This window comes from Panthera onca, chromosome A1, assembly GCF_046562875.1.
Source record: "Panthera onca isolate mPanOnc1 chromosome A1, mPanOnc1 haplotype 2, whole genome shotgun sequence".
NCBI lineage: Eukaryota > Metazoa > Chordata > Mammalia > Carnivora > Felidae > Panthera > Panthera onca.
The window spans coordinates 14,202,922-14,216,900 of NC_138339.1; the positions used below are offsets into that span (position 1 = coordinate 14,202,922).

At 38.6% G+C, this 13,979-nt stretch overlaps 1 long non-coding RNA gene across 1 annotated transcript; it reads right to left on the reverse strand.

The window, feature by feature from the left end:
* Positions 1–675: 675 nt before the first annotated feature.
* Positions 676–12,710, reverse strand: LOC132680098 (uncharacterized). The gene is made up of 3 exons (XR_009610511.3): positions 12,203–12,710; positions 11,979–12,117; positions 676–992 (listed from the first exon to the last, which is right to left on the reverse strand). It is a non-coding gene; the product is annotated as an uncharacterized LOC132680098 (long non-coding RNA).
* Positions 12,711–13,979: the final 1,269 nt, after the last annotated feature.

Below are 13,979 nucleotides of genomic sequence, written 5' to 3' on the forward strand. Positions count from 1 at the left end.
AACTTGCTGGTGGAGATTAGCTATATAACAGAGTTCCACAAACTCGGCACTTTCAAAGAAAGCCCAGCTCAGAGTTCTGGCACTGGGTCCCCTTTTCAAGCCAACACGGGAGATTCTCTGTCATGTGCAGACCCCAGATTTGGGATCTGTGTGACTTCAGGAAGGCCCAACCCCTCCCAAAGGGCTCACATGAGATCAGGCCAGTGCAGAGACTCTCTTCGGAGTCCCTCGGTCACCTGATTCCCAGTCTCATCCCGGGAGTGACACCCAGGCTATTTAGAGGAAGGCACCTTGTTACCTTTTAGAATTCTGTTTGCTACAGAGTTTCTGAAAGGCTACGTTTCATGGTAAGAACAGAACATGAGCAGTAAAAAGAAGACGTGTGTAAAGATGCCTGTAGAAAACCTAAATGCCCCCCCCCCCCCCCCCCCCGCTCCCTGGGGTGGGGGGTGCTCAGTCGGTTAAGTGTCAGACTCTTGATTTCAGCTCAGGTCATGATCTCAAGGTTCCTGAGACTGAGCCCTGTGTCGGGCTCCATGCCGACAGTGGAGACTGCTTGGGATGCTCTCTCTCCCTCTCTCTCTGCCCCTCCCTGCTTGTGCTCTCTTTCTCTATCAAAGTAAATAAATACACATAAAAAAAAAAAAAAAAAAAAAAAGAAAACCTAACTGGAGGCACAGTTGCCTCAATTGCTGAGGCAACAGTAGCTGCCTGCATTTTTGGCCAGGCTGGGACGGTCCTTTGCCATGCTTCTCCCGAAGAGATACACATGCCTGCAGTAGGTCTTATGGGAAACTTAAGCTTATCTTGGAAGATCACATGTCGATGTCACGGACTCTTCTAACCGGTTCTAAGCTGAACAAGGACGTGATGCCTGCTGTCGACTTATCCTTCTTGCCCCCAGGATGAAAACAGTGTGCAGTCCAAAGAAGCCAACCCCAACTCCATTGTCCAACCAATGCTACCGCGGCTACTTTCAGACTCCCGGCTTCCTGAGAAAATAATTAATCTGAATTAATCGGCTGTTAACGGACTTTTCTGAAACTTGTGGCTACAAGTTATGACAACTGATATAAATATTATTCACTGTTCTAAAGAACATGAAATTCCGTGACATTTAATTCATGACATAAGGGAACACCATTCCTTTTGTAGGTATTTTTTATCGTGACTCTTTAGAATAACAATTGGGTACAAAACAGTATATCATTAAGGATTAAATCCCATGACATTGGCTTGGAATGCTTTGGGAGTTTGAGCTCCCAGTTTTGGTTGAGCTTTGTTGTCAATCCTGGTTTAGATTTTTAACAATAAATATACTGAAGGATAATTGAGAATGTCTAAAGATAGAGTGAGTATTGAGAAGTTGTTAAAAATAAGATTTTCTCCTTACATATTATGAAACAAGCATAATCTTTAGTTCTAACAATAAAATCATAGGAAGTGTATGAGTGTGAAGACTGAGTCTTAGACATAAGTTACAAGTGAGTGTTATATTGTATAATCAAGAAGAATGAAATTTGGACCCCAAGGAGCGTTATGTCTTGAAAGCAATCTTGGGTATCCAGATTGATCAGATTTTGACTATCAATGGGTCGAAAGACTTTGCCGATATAGCAGAATGACGTGTAATGGGCACCATTATAGGAGACATGGGATGGAGTATTGCGTCAAAAAACCATTAAAACATGGTGGGACAATTAGTTTTGTCACTCATTCGGGATTCTTCCAAAACAAACAATAAGAGGCACCAAACAGATTTTGACGAACTCATTAAATGCATTAAGATAGGTCTTACTACTTTTTTAGCTAAGTTGGTTCAAGTACAATATTAATGAGGTCAAGATCATATCTTAGATCCCTGGATAGCCTAGTTAATTTGCAAAAAGAAAATTACATTTTATAATCATGGGTTCTATGACTAACTTAGATCACTTATGAAATATGTGTCACTAATCACAAAGGACAAATGAGGAAAAGCACACAGGTGTTTCAAGGAAGAAATCCATGGTCACTAATGAGAAACAATGCTGAACACCTGCAAGCATAGCATTTCAGAATGTGAATATATTTTTGGGATTTTATAGCCTAGCGGTTCTCTATAAATACTTTTAATTGCAGAATTCTTTGCTCGAATACTTTCTTGGATGCCCCCATCCTTCCTTCTTCCACCAAAACTGCCCTCTGAAATAATTTTAAAAATGTGATAATTGGAGTTCTGTGAATCACAGTTGTTAAAAACTGATCTAGCCAGATGCTCTCAGTTTAGAAATTGGGAAATGGCAACTCATCTGAGATCACCCAGTTAAGCAGTGGCCAACCTGGGGCGAAAACTCAGGTAGTAGAACTCTTGCTGTATAGTATAACTCAGTAGTTCCCGTTTATGTATCGCTCACACAACAGGCCTGGTTGGGCCAGTTGCTCTCCTCCACACCGTTCCTTATTTAGGGGTCCAGATTTGTTCTCATTCCATTATCCCATCATCCCCTCGTGTCATCATCTCCGTGGGGCAAAGCTGGTTTCAGAGGATTCCAGGGCGCTAAGGAGAAGAGACTGTGGATGAGGTGTGCCCATGACATTGAGAATGAGGCCCGGAAGTAGAACTTCAACACGTGGTGCCACTTAGAACTACCGATGAGGCTCAGAAGGCACGTGCAGAGAAGAAGGGAAGACAGATTTCGAAGGACAAGTGGGAGTCTCTGTCATGGAGCTCTGGTGATTGTTACAAATCACGAAACAAGTGCAACCTTTAGTTTTAACCATAAAATCCTCTTACCTTCAGGAAATCTCTAAAATTCTTTCACATCTGTTTCTTACTGGATCCTCCCAAAAACCCAATGAAATGGAAAGAACAAGAATATCCATGCTTCTCTCAAGAGTGGGCTGTAGGCTTTAGGAAGTGCCTCGATAGCAGCCTTTTAAGAGAAGATTCCTTAACACATTAGTATTGCCTGCAGTGGGGTTGTCTACCCTCCAAGAAAGGCAGCTCCTTAGTAGAAAAAAAATGATCTCTTTGACCAAGTTATACAATATTTTTTTCCTCTCTCTTCTTGTTTAATATCTACTTCCTTAAACATACATTAGTCACTGTATAGATTTTTTGCTTCCTTTAGTAGATTATAAACTCCTTGAGGGAAATATAGGGTATTATCTGTTTTAGGATCCCCATGCCCCTACTGAAATGCCTTAAACATAGATACTTATTGGATAAATCTCATGCAAATTTGAAGGATTAACTATTACCTAAGTGATAATGATGGGACTAGAACAGTTATAGGGGTTTTAGTTGATTTACTGTGGGACTTTTTCATTACTTTGAAGTAGGCTACTAAGTCTTGATGACAAAACTTTTGACACAGTAAAAGGACAGAAAATGGACGTTAACAGAAAAATAGCTTTAGACAGGCCAGTTTGTAAATCATAGGAAGTTCGTATCTGGGAATTAGGTACTATAATATTATTGGACAATACAGTGACTTATTGTGTGAGCAAACTCCTTATTTTCAACAAGGTAAATGATTTTGGCTGAAATCAAATTTGTTTTTTTGCTATCAATATATTGTGCATGGAAAAATAGCAAATGTAGAAACATGACTTGGTGAACTAAAAAAACAAAAAAAAACCCAAGAAGTAAAACCTGTGTGTACTGTCCATTTATCCGTCCCATTCCCTCCTTCTAGCAGATAGTTTTTTCAGCAGTTTTGAAGGTTACGAAAAGCTATATTATAGGTAATTGGCTCCTAGATTCTGCTTTGTGGAATCGTTTTTTTTTGGACAATGTTTAACAGGCATGGTATTAAAAATAAAAGGGGTGGGTCCTCTAGCTAAAGAAGGGTAAAAAGTGAAGCATGGTTCATAGTCCCTTTCGGAGATTGGTAAAAACATTAGCATATTAAGTGATAACAGAGTGAGTTGAGGTACAAATGATCTATTTAAAGGTCTTTAACCCTGTATCCTCCCTCCATACTGGTTTGACCAAGAAGCATGCCGTTCCCCACCCCAGCCTGCCCAAACACCTATTATCACTCCATCCATAGGTGTTAGGTCCCCAAACACCTATTATCACTCCATCAACCATAGATTCATATTCGCTATTATTTTTGAAAGCACTGAAACTACTAATCACAGTCTTTTGAAACAAGGTAAAAGGCGTATGTAAACTGGCACAAATATCTGATGTCCGTTTAATTATTCAAATAGAGAAAACGGATGTGATTATAGAAATCTGTCTATCATATTGTCTGATCATTTCAAATTGCGTTTTCATAAATAGCATTGCTGAGGTTTCAAGAAACAAAACATAAATTTGTCGTTTTAAAAAAATTTTACCATTTCCCCTTACACATAGGTGATGTTGCTTAAGTACATAAATGTGGTCATATTATGTATGGTTTTCGCTCTCTCTTTTTCCTTTTCTTCAACCCCTCCGTTCCTTCCCTTTTAACCTACATTAGCATTCCTGACTCTACGTCACATAACTCACATCATCAGCCGCTTCCACATCATTCCACATCATTCCACATTTTTCATCTGGAATCACACAAAGAAAGACACATCCACACATCCATACACTGGAAGACAGGCTTCTGGAGGTCAAATTCTTGAATTTGCTGGTGCTTGCCGTGGGACCTTAGAGACGCTTTCTAACCTCTCAGTGACTCTGTTTCCTTATTTGTGAAGTGAGGTTAACAGGGATATTGTGAAGACGAAGTGAATTTTTCTGTGCCACGTGCTTAAAAAAGTACCTGGTATACAGTGAGAGTTCAGTAATGTATGTGATGATGACGATGATGATTGTTAAAATTATTGATAGCTTGCGTTTCAAAATGTGATAAATTACATGCATGATGTTCTCCATGTCACTTTCTTCACTCAGTTATACTTCGTGGAACTTCTTCCAAATCAACTGATTAACCGTAAGTTGGTGTCTTCCTATTATTCTGTGGTGTGGATGTATCATAAAGTACTCAGCCCTTCTCTTAGTGATGAACTTTAATCATACTCTTCTAGTATTTTACCGTTGTGAATAATGCTGCAATAAACACCTGAGTATGATGTCCTCTGTATCGTTTTTTTTCTTTTTTTTTTTTTTTTAAGTTCATTTATTTATTTTGAGAGAGACAGAGACAGTGTGAGTCGGGGAGGGGCAGAGAGAGAGGGAGAGAGAGAGAATCCCAAGCAGCTCGCGAGCTACCAGCACAGAGCCCAACGTGTGGGGCTCGAACCCCCGAAGCTTTGAGATAATGACTTGAGTCAAAACCAAGAGTTGGACCCTTAATCGACGGAGCCACCCAGGCACTCCCCATCTTAAGTATTTTTACATGTGAAATTCAGTAGTGTTCATTCACATTGTAGTACAACTAATCGTCAGAACTTCTTCATCTTGCAAAACTGAAGCTCTGTGCCCATCAAACAAGAACTCTCTATTTTCCCTTCCTGCAACCCCCGGAAATCCCCTCCCAGTTTCTCTCTCTAAGAATTTGACTACTTCAGTTACCTCATATAAGTAGAATCACGGAGTCTTTGTCTTTTTCTGTGACTAGCTTATTTCACTTAGCATAATGTCCTCTAGGTTCACCCATATTATAACATGTGTCAGAAATTCCTTCCTCTTTAAGCCTGAATAATATTCCATTGTATGTGTATATTACATTCTATTTATTCATTCATCTTTCGATGAACACTTGGGTTATTTCCATCTTTTGGCTATTGTGAATAACGATGCTATAAACATGGGCATATACATACTTCTTTGGGATCTTGCTTTTACCTCTTTTTAATTCTGGAAGTGGTATTGTTGGATCATACAGTAATTCTGTTTTTAATTCTGCTTCTTCACAGAGGTGACACCATTTTACAGTATTGGTTCTTATTTCTATTGGCTTTCCCTTAACATTTTGAGCTCTAAGTGGATTGTTAGCTTTTAGGTAAAATATAGGAATAAGAAAAAAAATGGGTGAAATCTACTGGAACAAATGAAATTATCTAGAAAGGAATCTAGGAGGACTGGATTTGGAATTGATGCAGCTGTAGTCTAAAACACCACAAAAAGGTCTTTGCAATTAGATAACCTCTGTTAAAAAACAAAAGGGCTAACTTTTGGCATTTAAATGTATAATAATTATATTGTCGTATGTTCAGAGGTGTCTTTAGGAGCTGAGAATTCACCTTTGTATGTTAAAATGTCAACATCTTCTCTAGTAACACCAATCGTTTCTTATCCAGATCCAGAATTCATTTGCGAAACAAAAGCTTTATTTTTTCTACTCTTTCTCTTTCTGTGTTCTAGATTTCAGATGTACACATTAATTCATAAATGACCTTTGTTAGCTCACATGGTTTTCTTATTATATAATATCAAGCCCATTGAATTATGTAATTTTCATGATATATCTAAAGTATGTTATACAAGTAATTTCTGTTCAGTGGTTACTAGAAATCAATAATATGGCAGATCCCAGTTATGAAGTCATATTAACTATTACTTAGCCAAATACATTCACAACCCATTTGTGTATGTACCGGTCTATTTATTATTGAGATTGCGGGATCTTTAACTGTATAAATCACTTGGGTATCTTGTTAAAATACATACCAGTTCTGACCCAGTAGGTGTGGGGTGTGCCCCAAGATTCCTCATTTCTAACAAGCTCCCTGTTGATGGTAGTGCTGCTGGTCCTTGGACCACACCTTGCATAGGAAGAGGCCAGAGTTACCCACAAAGATCTGATTCTTTTTCTTTTTTTTTTTTTTTTTCTTTTCAACGTTTTTTATTTATTTTTGGGACAGAGAGAGACAGAGCATGAACGGGGGAGGGGCAGAGAGAGAGGGAGACACAGAATCGGAAACAGGCTCCAGGCTCCGAGCCATCAGCCCAGAGCCTGACGCGGGGCTCGAACTCACGGACCCCGAGATCGTGACCTGGCTGAAGTCGGACGCTTAACCGACTGCGCCACCCAGGCGCCCCCAAAGATCTGATTCTTAAGGCATGAAACAAGTCAACTTTTTTAGTCGCTTTTAATCGGAGGCATTATCTCTATTCAGGATAAGTTTTTCCTGCGTGTCAAAAAATTCATTCAACTCTAACGTGCTAAGTTGATTCTTTTTATATCTCTCTCCTCATACATTAACAACCGAATTCTTTTTCTCAACTCCAATGAACAAATTTCTTTCTTTGCTCCTCTAAGTTTTTCCTGTTTGGTAATGTACTCCTTTGTTTCTCTGAGCACCTAGGTCAATAAAATCCAGTTACCAACACTTCCAACTTTAAACAGAGTTGACACATTCTCTCTCTCTATTTTAATATATAGAGAACTCATATAACTGTAGACTATCTGGAATTATGATATGAAATATTATGGTAACTAGAATTTTTATATGGTAAAGTCTCCCTTCTTATATGGAGACTATATAGATCTGTTGATGAGGGAGTAACACTATCACACTATTGTTTATCTTATGGAGATACTCTATTCTATCAAGCTTTTTCAACATATAATTATTGTATTTGGAGGAATATAGTGTCAACACTAGTACTCTTGGACCGTTCTTTTAATTAAACAGAGATGCCTTCAAGGGAAGCAGGGTGTAGAACTGATTCTGAGGAGTCATACAGAATTCATGACATAGAAATTCTAAGACTTGGAGGAGTCCACATGCTTAATTGTAGACCGGGGACTTGGTTGCTTTGCAAGAAGAGACTGTGGGAAAGTAGCTGTTGGGTAGGGCAAAAGGAAATGAAAAGACACAAGACTTGCATTGACCTCAGGGGTGAATTTGAGGCCCCAGCACTGGAGTTGACCACTTAAGTAAACAGAGAGTAGAGTCTGGCTCATCAACAGAAGAAAATGCAAAGAAAGTCTGAGAGCTGATGTCTCCTCAAACCTGAGCTTTTCCTTTCCTGTGAAGTTCCATCTCTCTATTAATCCCTTTCCTCTCCTTTCTTCCTGTGATTCTTTCTCTTTCTCTTTTTATTTTAAATTTTTCTCCTTTTTCAACTCTGGACATATTCATTGCAACATCGATATGCTACTCATTATTATAATGGAATTGTCATTTTGGAGTTAGGTGTGAGTCTGATGGAAGCTAGTTTTTGAATAATAAATTATAGCAACATAAAAATGTTCTCCATGGAGCCGATCTTGAAATGGGCTGATTTGAAAGTTAGCATTAGGTAAGAAATATCTTAATAGTATTTACTTTTGAACTCAGAACTCAGAAGTATAGCTGTTGTACTGTAAGCATTTTACGCTGGAGAAAACATCGTGAAAAAAGACCACTAACATAGAGCTTATAGTAACATAACTCTAATTCTTAAAATGAAAAGATATAAAGAATACTACTTGATGAGTATGAAAATGAAATACCACAGCTAATATTCTTATATTGCTATTAGAGCTGAAAAACAGTGTCTAGAACCTATTTCCTATTTCTTGATTACTGCATTTACAGCACAAGACACAAAAGTCATTTAAAGATTTTATGGATATTAATTCTACTCTTCACTTTCGATACATTTTTTGTTTATTTATTTTCCCCATGTAGACAATAATGAATAATGAAGACACTTATAAATCCAGAAGTAGACACACATACAAATGCACACATTATATTTTAATTCAGAATGATTTAGTTCCCTAGACTTGCTAGAATATAATATATACAATATATATTTTATTTATTGCTTTTGAAAACACTTTCAAATGTTTCGTGGAGAAGAGCCACGAAATATCATAATAAAAATAACTAGAACAGAGGGCGCCTGGGTGGCTCAGTTGGTTAAGCGTCCAACTTCGGCTCAGGTCATGATCTCACAGTTCGTGAGTTCGAGCCCCGCCTCAGGCTCTGTGCTGACAGCTTAGAGCCTGGAGCCTGCTTCAAATTCTATGTCTCCCTCTCTCTCTGCTCCTCCCCTGCTCACGCTCTGTCTCTCTCTCCTTCAAAAATAAATAAAAACATTTAAAAAATTAAAAAAAAATAACTCGAACAAATACTAATACATTTATTACAAAATCTGGAAGTCATAAACATGATCAGTTCTCGTGAATTCTACTGAACATACCTGTGGAAAACAAAATATGATTAAGGCCTAACTTTTGCAAAGTTACAATTAATCTCTCTAAATTTAATATCATTGTGCCGCAAGAGTCAATTTTATCTAATGCATGTTAGATATGTCAATAAACTCAATCTGAAGTAGTGTTTAAAAACTTTTCATTCAGATCCCTCTAAAGCATTTTCATTTAGGTCTTAGTTCAAATCCTTCTCTGATCCCCCATATTAAAATAGTGCTCTCACTCTCTATCAAATCAACTTCTTCTATTTCTTGCACAGCACTTGTCAGTGCTTGAAATTATCTTCTATTTTCACTTGCTTATTATCTATCTAATCCAGGCTGAGTCCAGATTTTGTGGGGGTCTGCAGATGACACAATTTTACTGACCCTTGCAAAAATAACTCAAGCTCATGAGTGCACGATGAGGTACAAGGTCTCTCGCAAAGACCCAAAGCCCTAAAGCTTTGCTTCCTTAGTTCCAGGGTAAATCTACCTCTGGGCTCTCCTATTAGCTTGTAATATCTCTGAGAGCAGGGAGTTTATATCTTGGTTACTGTTATATCCCCAGCACTTCAAAGGCATGTAGTACATATTTTTGGATTGGACGAAGGAACACGCATGCCCCGAGCACCCTTCCTTCTGTGCCCATGACTGCTTTTCTCATAACAAACACAAATTTCTGCTGTTATAAATAACAGGACTCAGTGACCTCATATTATTTTTATTGTTCTATTTGAGTTCCTGTATTTGTTTTGCTGTGATGCTTTGTGGCAAAGGAATTTTATTATAACAAGAACTGCATCTCTCTGTCTAAATTGCTATGCAGACTGCCCTCCCTCATGGTCTAACATTTTCTCACAGGGGGCATGTAACCTGTGAAAGACGGAGCAGGAACATTCTTACTTTCCTTTTGGGGGGGATTTTATGGGGGGGGTCATATTTATTTATTTCTTTTGGCTTAATTTTATTTTCTGGTTTTCTTAATTTAATTTTTTTCTCAAAGGGCAAATATTGATTTTGTAATAAAAAATGAAAATAAATTCTTAAATCGATTAAGCTCAGGTATCATTTACCTGAAGCCTACCACCATGTTGGAGAATGAAATTCTTGTTCCCATTCATCACCATTTTACCCTAATTTTTGCCTTCAAAGTGGTGGTGGTTTATTTTACACTACAGACAGATATCTACTATAATTTCAAGTGTTTCTCAATGCATAGTTCTAAGATCTGAATTTTGTAACTATGAGTTACTTTTCTAGTTCTGTTGAGATATCTTGAGATTACATTGGAAAGACAGTATAGCTCTTTGAGTAACTACAGGGATGAGTTTGGGCCCACGGCCATTCTTATTCAATTTCTTCTCTCAAAGCCCTACATTTTAAAGGCTTACATTTTACCAGTCTAAGTACATGTGATTTTAAGTCATTAACATTAGAGCATCTGGGACAATTACACATCTGTTATCAACACGGGGGTGGGTCGAAGCAAATGACCGGGTGACTTCCCTGCTGTGGGACACTGGCTAAAATGAACATACGGAAATATATTTTTGGGATCAATTGTAGCCAATTTTAGTGCTGTCTTTTCTTGTTAATGTCACTCAGAATGTTGTAGGCTAACGATACCCATTCCTGGCCCTGTGAACCCATGCTGATATGAGCCCAAGAAGAATACAATTAAGAAGAAAATCGGCTGTCTCTCAAATAAGCAAATAATCATTAAAAACAACACAAAACAAAGCAGCCATGCTAGAGTCTGGTTTCAGCAGAAACAACATTGAGATTATTTGAGTTGAATTACCCATGCCAGAATACACCATTAGGCTTGACAATGAACAGTTTTCTTTAGAAATTCTAGAGTCAAACAGGGATGCATGAAACGTATAATCAATGAATATTTATTGGGAAGGTTATAATGTAAGGATGTGAAGAACACTTCCCATCGCCAAGACACTGGTTTTCAAACATTAACTGAATGAAATCAGATGCCAGGGAATCAGACGTGGTCTACCTTCAATTTTTTTCATGGAGCCTCTAGGAATTATTCTAGAATGAGAAAGTTGGAATTCTATGCACTGGCCCGATGGGATTCAGTCTTCAGGGAGGATCAGGAATTCAAGATTGCGGAGGGAGGCGCAATAGAGACAGAGAGGGCCAGATGTTAAAATGTAACCTATGCCAGAAGTTAGTGTTGCGTGTTTGTTTGGTTTCTCTTTTTCAATATGAACGTTTGCCAGATGTCTTATAGCAATGGAAAGTGCACAGTGGTGGTTCTCAAACCTTCATGTGCATCAAAATAATCTGGAGACTTTGTTGTTAAAACACAGATTCCTGCCCTTCCTCTGTCCTTCAGGAGTAGGCCTGAGGAGGGACAGATAATTTGCATTGCTAACAAGATTCCTAATACTGATAGCTCAGAAACCACTCTTGGAGAATAACCGGTGTCGGACATTACCGGACTAAAAGTCACTCAGGCATGAAGTTTAAAGCTTTTACATCTACCAGATTTATTATTTGCTATACCTTTGGGCAGAAAGTGCGATAAGTCTTAAGCATTTCTGCTAATGAAATTAAATGGCTATTCATATAGTTTCTGATATTGTAGCAATTAATTTGAATATGGTAAACCATGCCTACTAATTAGCAAAAATAAAGACCTCTAGGGGTTAGAATGTAGTTTCCCTGCATCCTTCATCCAGTTACCCTCGTGGTAATGTCCCGCATACTATAGACAATATCAAGACTAGAAAACTGACAATAGGCCAATTCAAAAAACAATTCAAAACACAGATTTCACTAGTTTTACATACATTCAGTTGCGTGTATATAAAGCTCTATGTGATTTTATCACACACATAGAGTTGGGTAGCCTCTACTCAAATCAAGACACAGAACAGTTCTAGTATCACAAAGGTTTCCTTACCTCTTTATTTCTTTACCTCTTTGTGTGACTTGAAGCAACATCCACCTTCCTTGCCCCATGTCTCTAAACTCTTAGCCATTTATGTTTTGGTATGTGTAGGTAGTATTTCTTGATCTTCAGAGCTTACATCCTTCCCATACTGGTTAAGATAAAATTCAGAGCTGTGAGATCTGGAAGAACCATATTACTAATGGCCATTAGATCCACAGTGAACAGGTTTTTACCTTAAGGTAAAGCGAGCACACTGGTTTCGGAACAATGGATCTTTGTTTACATGTCATGGCAGAGCGGCAGTGATTGCTAAATGTAGGGCATGTATCATCCTATTTTCCCACTGATATGAAAAGAGTTAACTCCAGTTCTAAAAGGTCTGGCCAGTGCTTTAAAGTGGAATTACTAAGAAGGTTTTAACTTTCAGCTCTCCTACACTCATCTAAAGTATTCCAGATAAAAGGCACTAGAAAACTCCATAAGTCTTCTGTGTCAGGTGGTTGTGATTAGAGGAAAATGCCTGCCAGCTGTGTCCACACTGCTAGGAGCTCCTATGGGCTGTCACCATTGGCCTGGCACTGAGTTGAGAAGTGAGAAGTGAGTTATTGGTGTCTGAGTCTTAAAGAAAATTAGATCCTAAGAGTAAGAAGTTGTTGAACGGCTGGGGCCAATGTCTTCACATAGTGAGAGGTGTAGCTCAGGGCGAGAGGACTGGCTTGCCTGTTGATGGCAGACCCTTGGTTTGGGCTCTTTCAGAGAGGAGCATTGATATTTATTGGCTTATGAGCTTGGTCTAAGCCCAGTCACTGGGCGTTATGTCATAATGCTACACTGTGAGCTGACTCCTTTGTCACATTGTGTTAAGGCTTTGCGGAGGTGTCTCCCTGATATTTGTGGCCATGCTAGAAAGCAATGGACTGCAGTACTGTTTCTTTATTTGTTTTTGAAATCTTTACAAATCTCCCTCCTCTGCCAGTCTATGGATATTATAGTGGCTTAATATTAACCCAGTGGGACTAAGCCGGGTAGGCAAAAAAGAGCATGTAAAATTTTCATCCTTTTCTTGGTCATTGTCTGTGGCTTGATAGTTTTCTTAAATACAACATGGGTTGAATGTCTGAAAATCTGCATATAGATTCTCCTTTTGTTTTCTTTTTCCATCTAGCTCAGTGGTTCTCAACATTTAGTATGCCTAAGAATGATGGCACAGAGTTTTAGGCACAAAACTTGTATGCTATCCTTTATGGACAAGTGAAGAAATTTTCAAGGGTAATTAAAAAAAAAATAGGGTTTTTATTGTGTTCTTTATGAACCAAATCCCTGCCTACGATGAGACTCCATTTACATATTTTCAACCATTATTTCTTGTGACTGTCACAGTGATCTCATGAAGTAGAGAAGGCTGATATTATCTCCACTTTCAGGGTGGGTAATAAGGCTGAGAACTTCCATACACAGGGACATAATCTTTTGAAATGTTATCTATTAATCATTGTGCTTTTTTCTTCTGTACTTGTTTGTATGGGTCCCTTCCTGTGACCAAGGACATTTCTACTTTGCCGGGAGTGGAGTTGTGATTGTTGTACCAGGAATGTGTGAAAGAGAATCAGTAAATGTCTATAAGACCTTGATATTGCTGTGAGAAGAAATGCTCTTGAGAATCAATAGGGAACATCCCAGAAGGCCCAGAAGGTGGCAAGATACAGATTTTGTCATCACAACCAGTTGGAAAGGAAAAAAATAAAATAAAATCTTGACTTTGACTTGCTGAGAGATTAGGTGAAAGTGTCCTGGCTTCTTGGGAGTAGGAATGAGTTTGATGGGATTTAGCCTTGCCAAAGATTTGTGGGTCTTTGGGTGTGAGGACCATACCTGGTGGCCAATTAGGAGAGTTCAGTCAGCGTTGGGGTATCCTGCATTGTCTGTGACCAACACTGGGGAATGAGGGCATGGAAACCCAGCCAATGTCTGTAGATGCCTTGTTACCATCCAAGGAAAGCCTGTATCAAC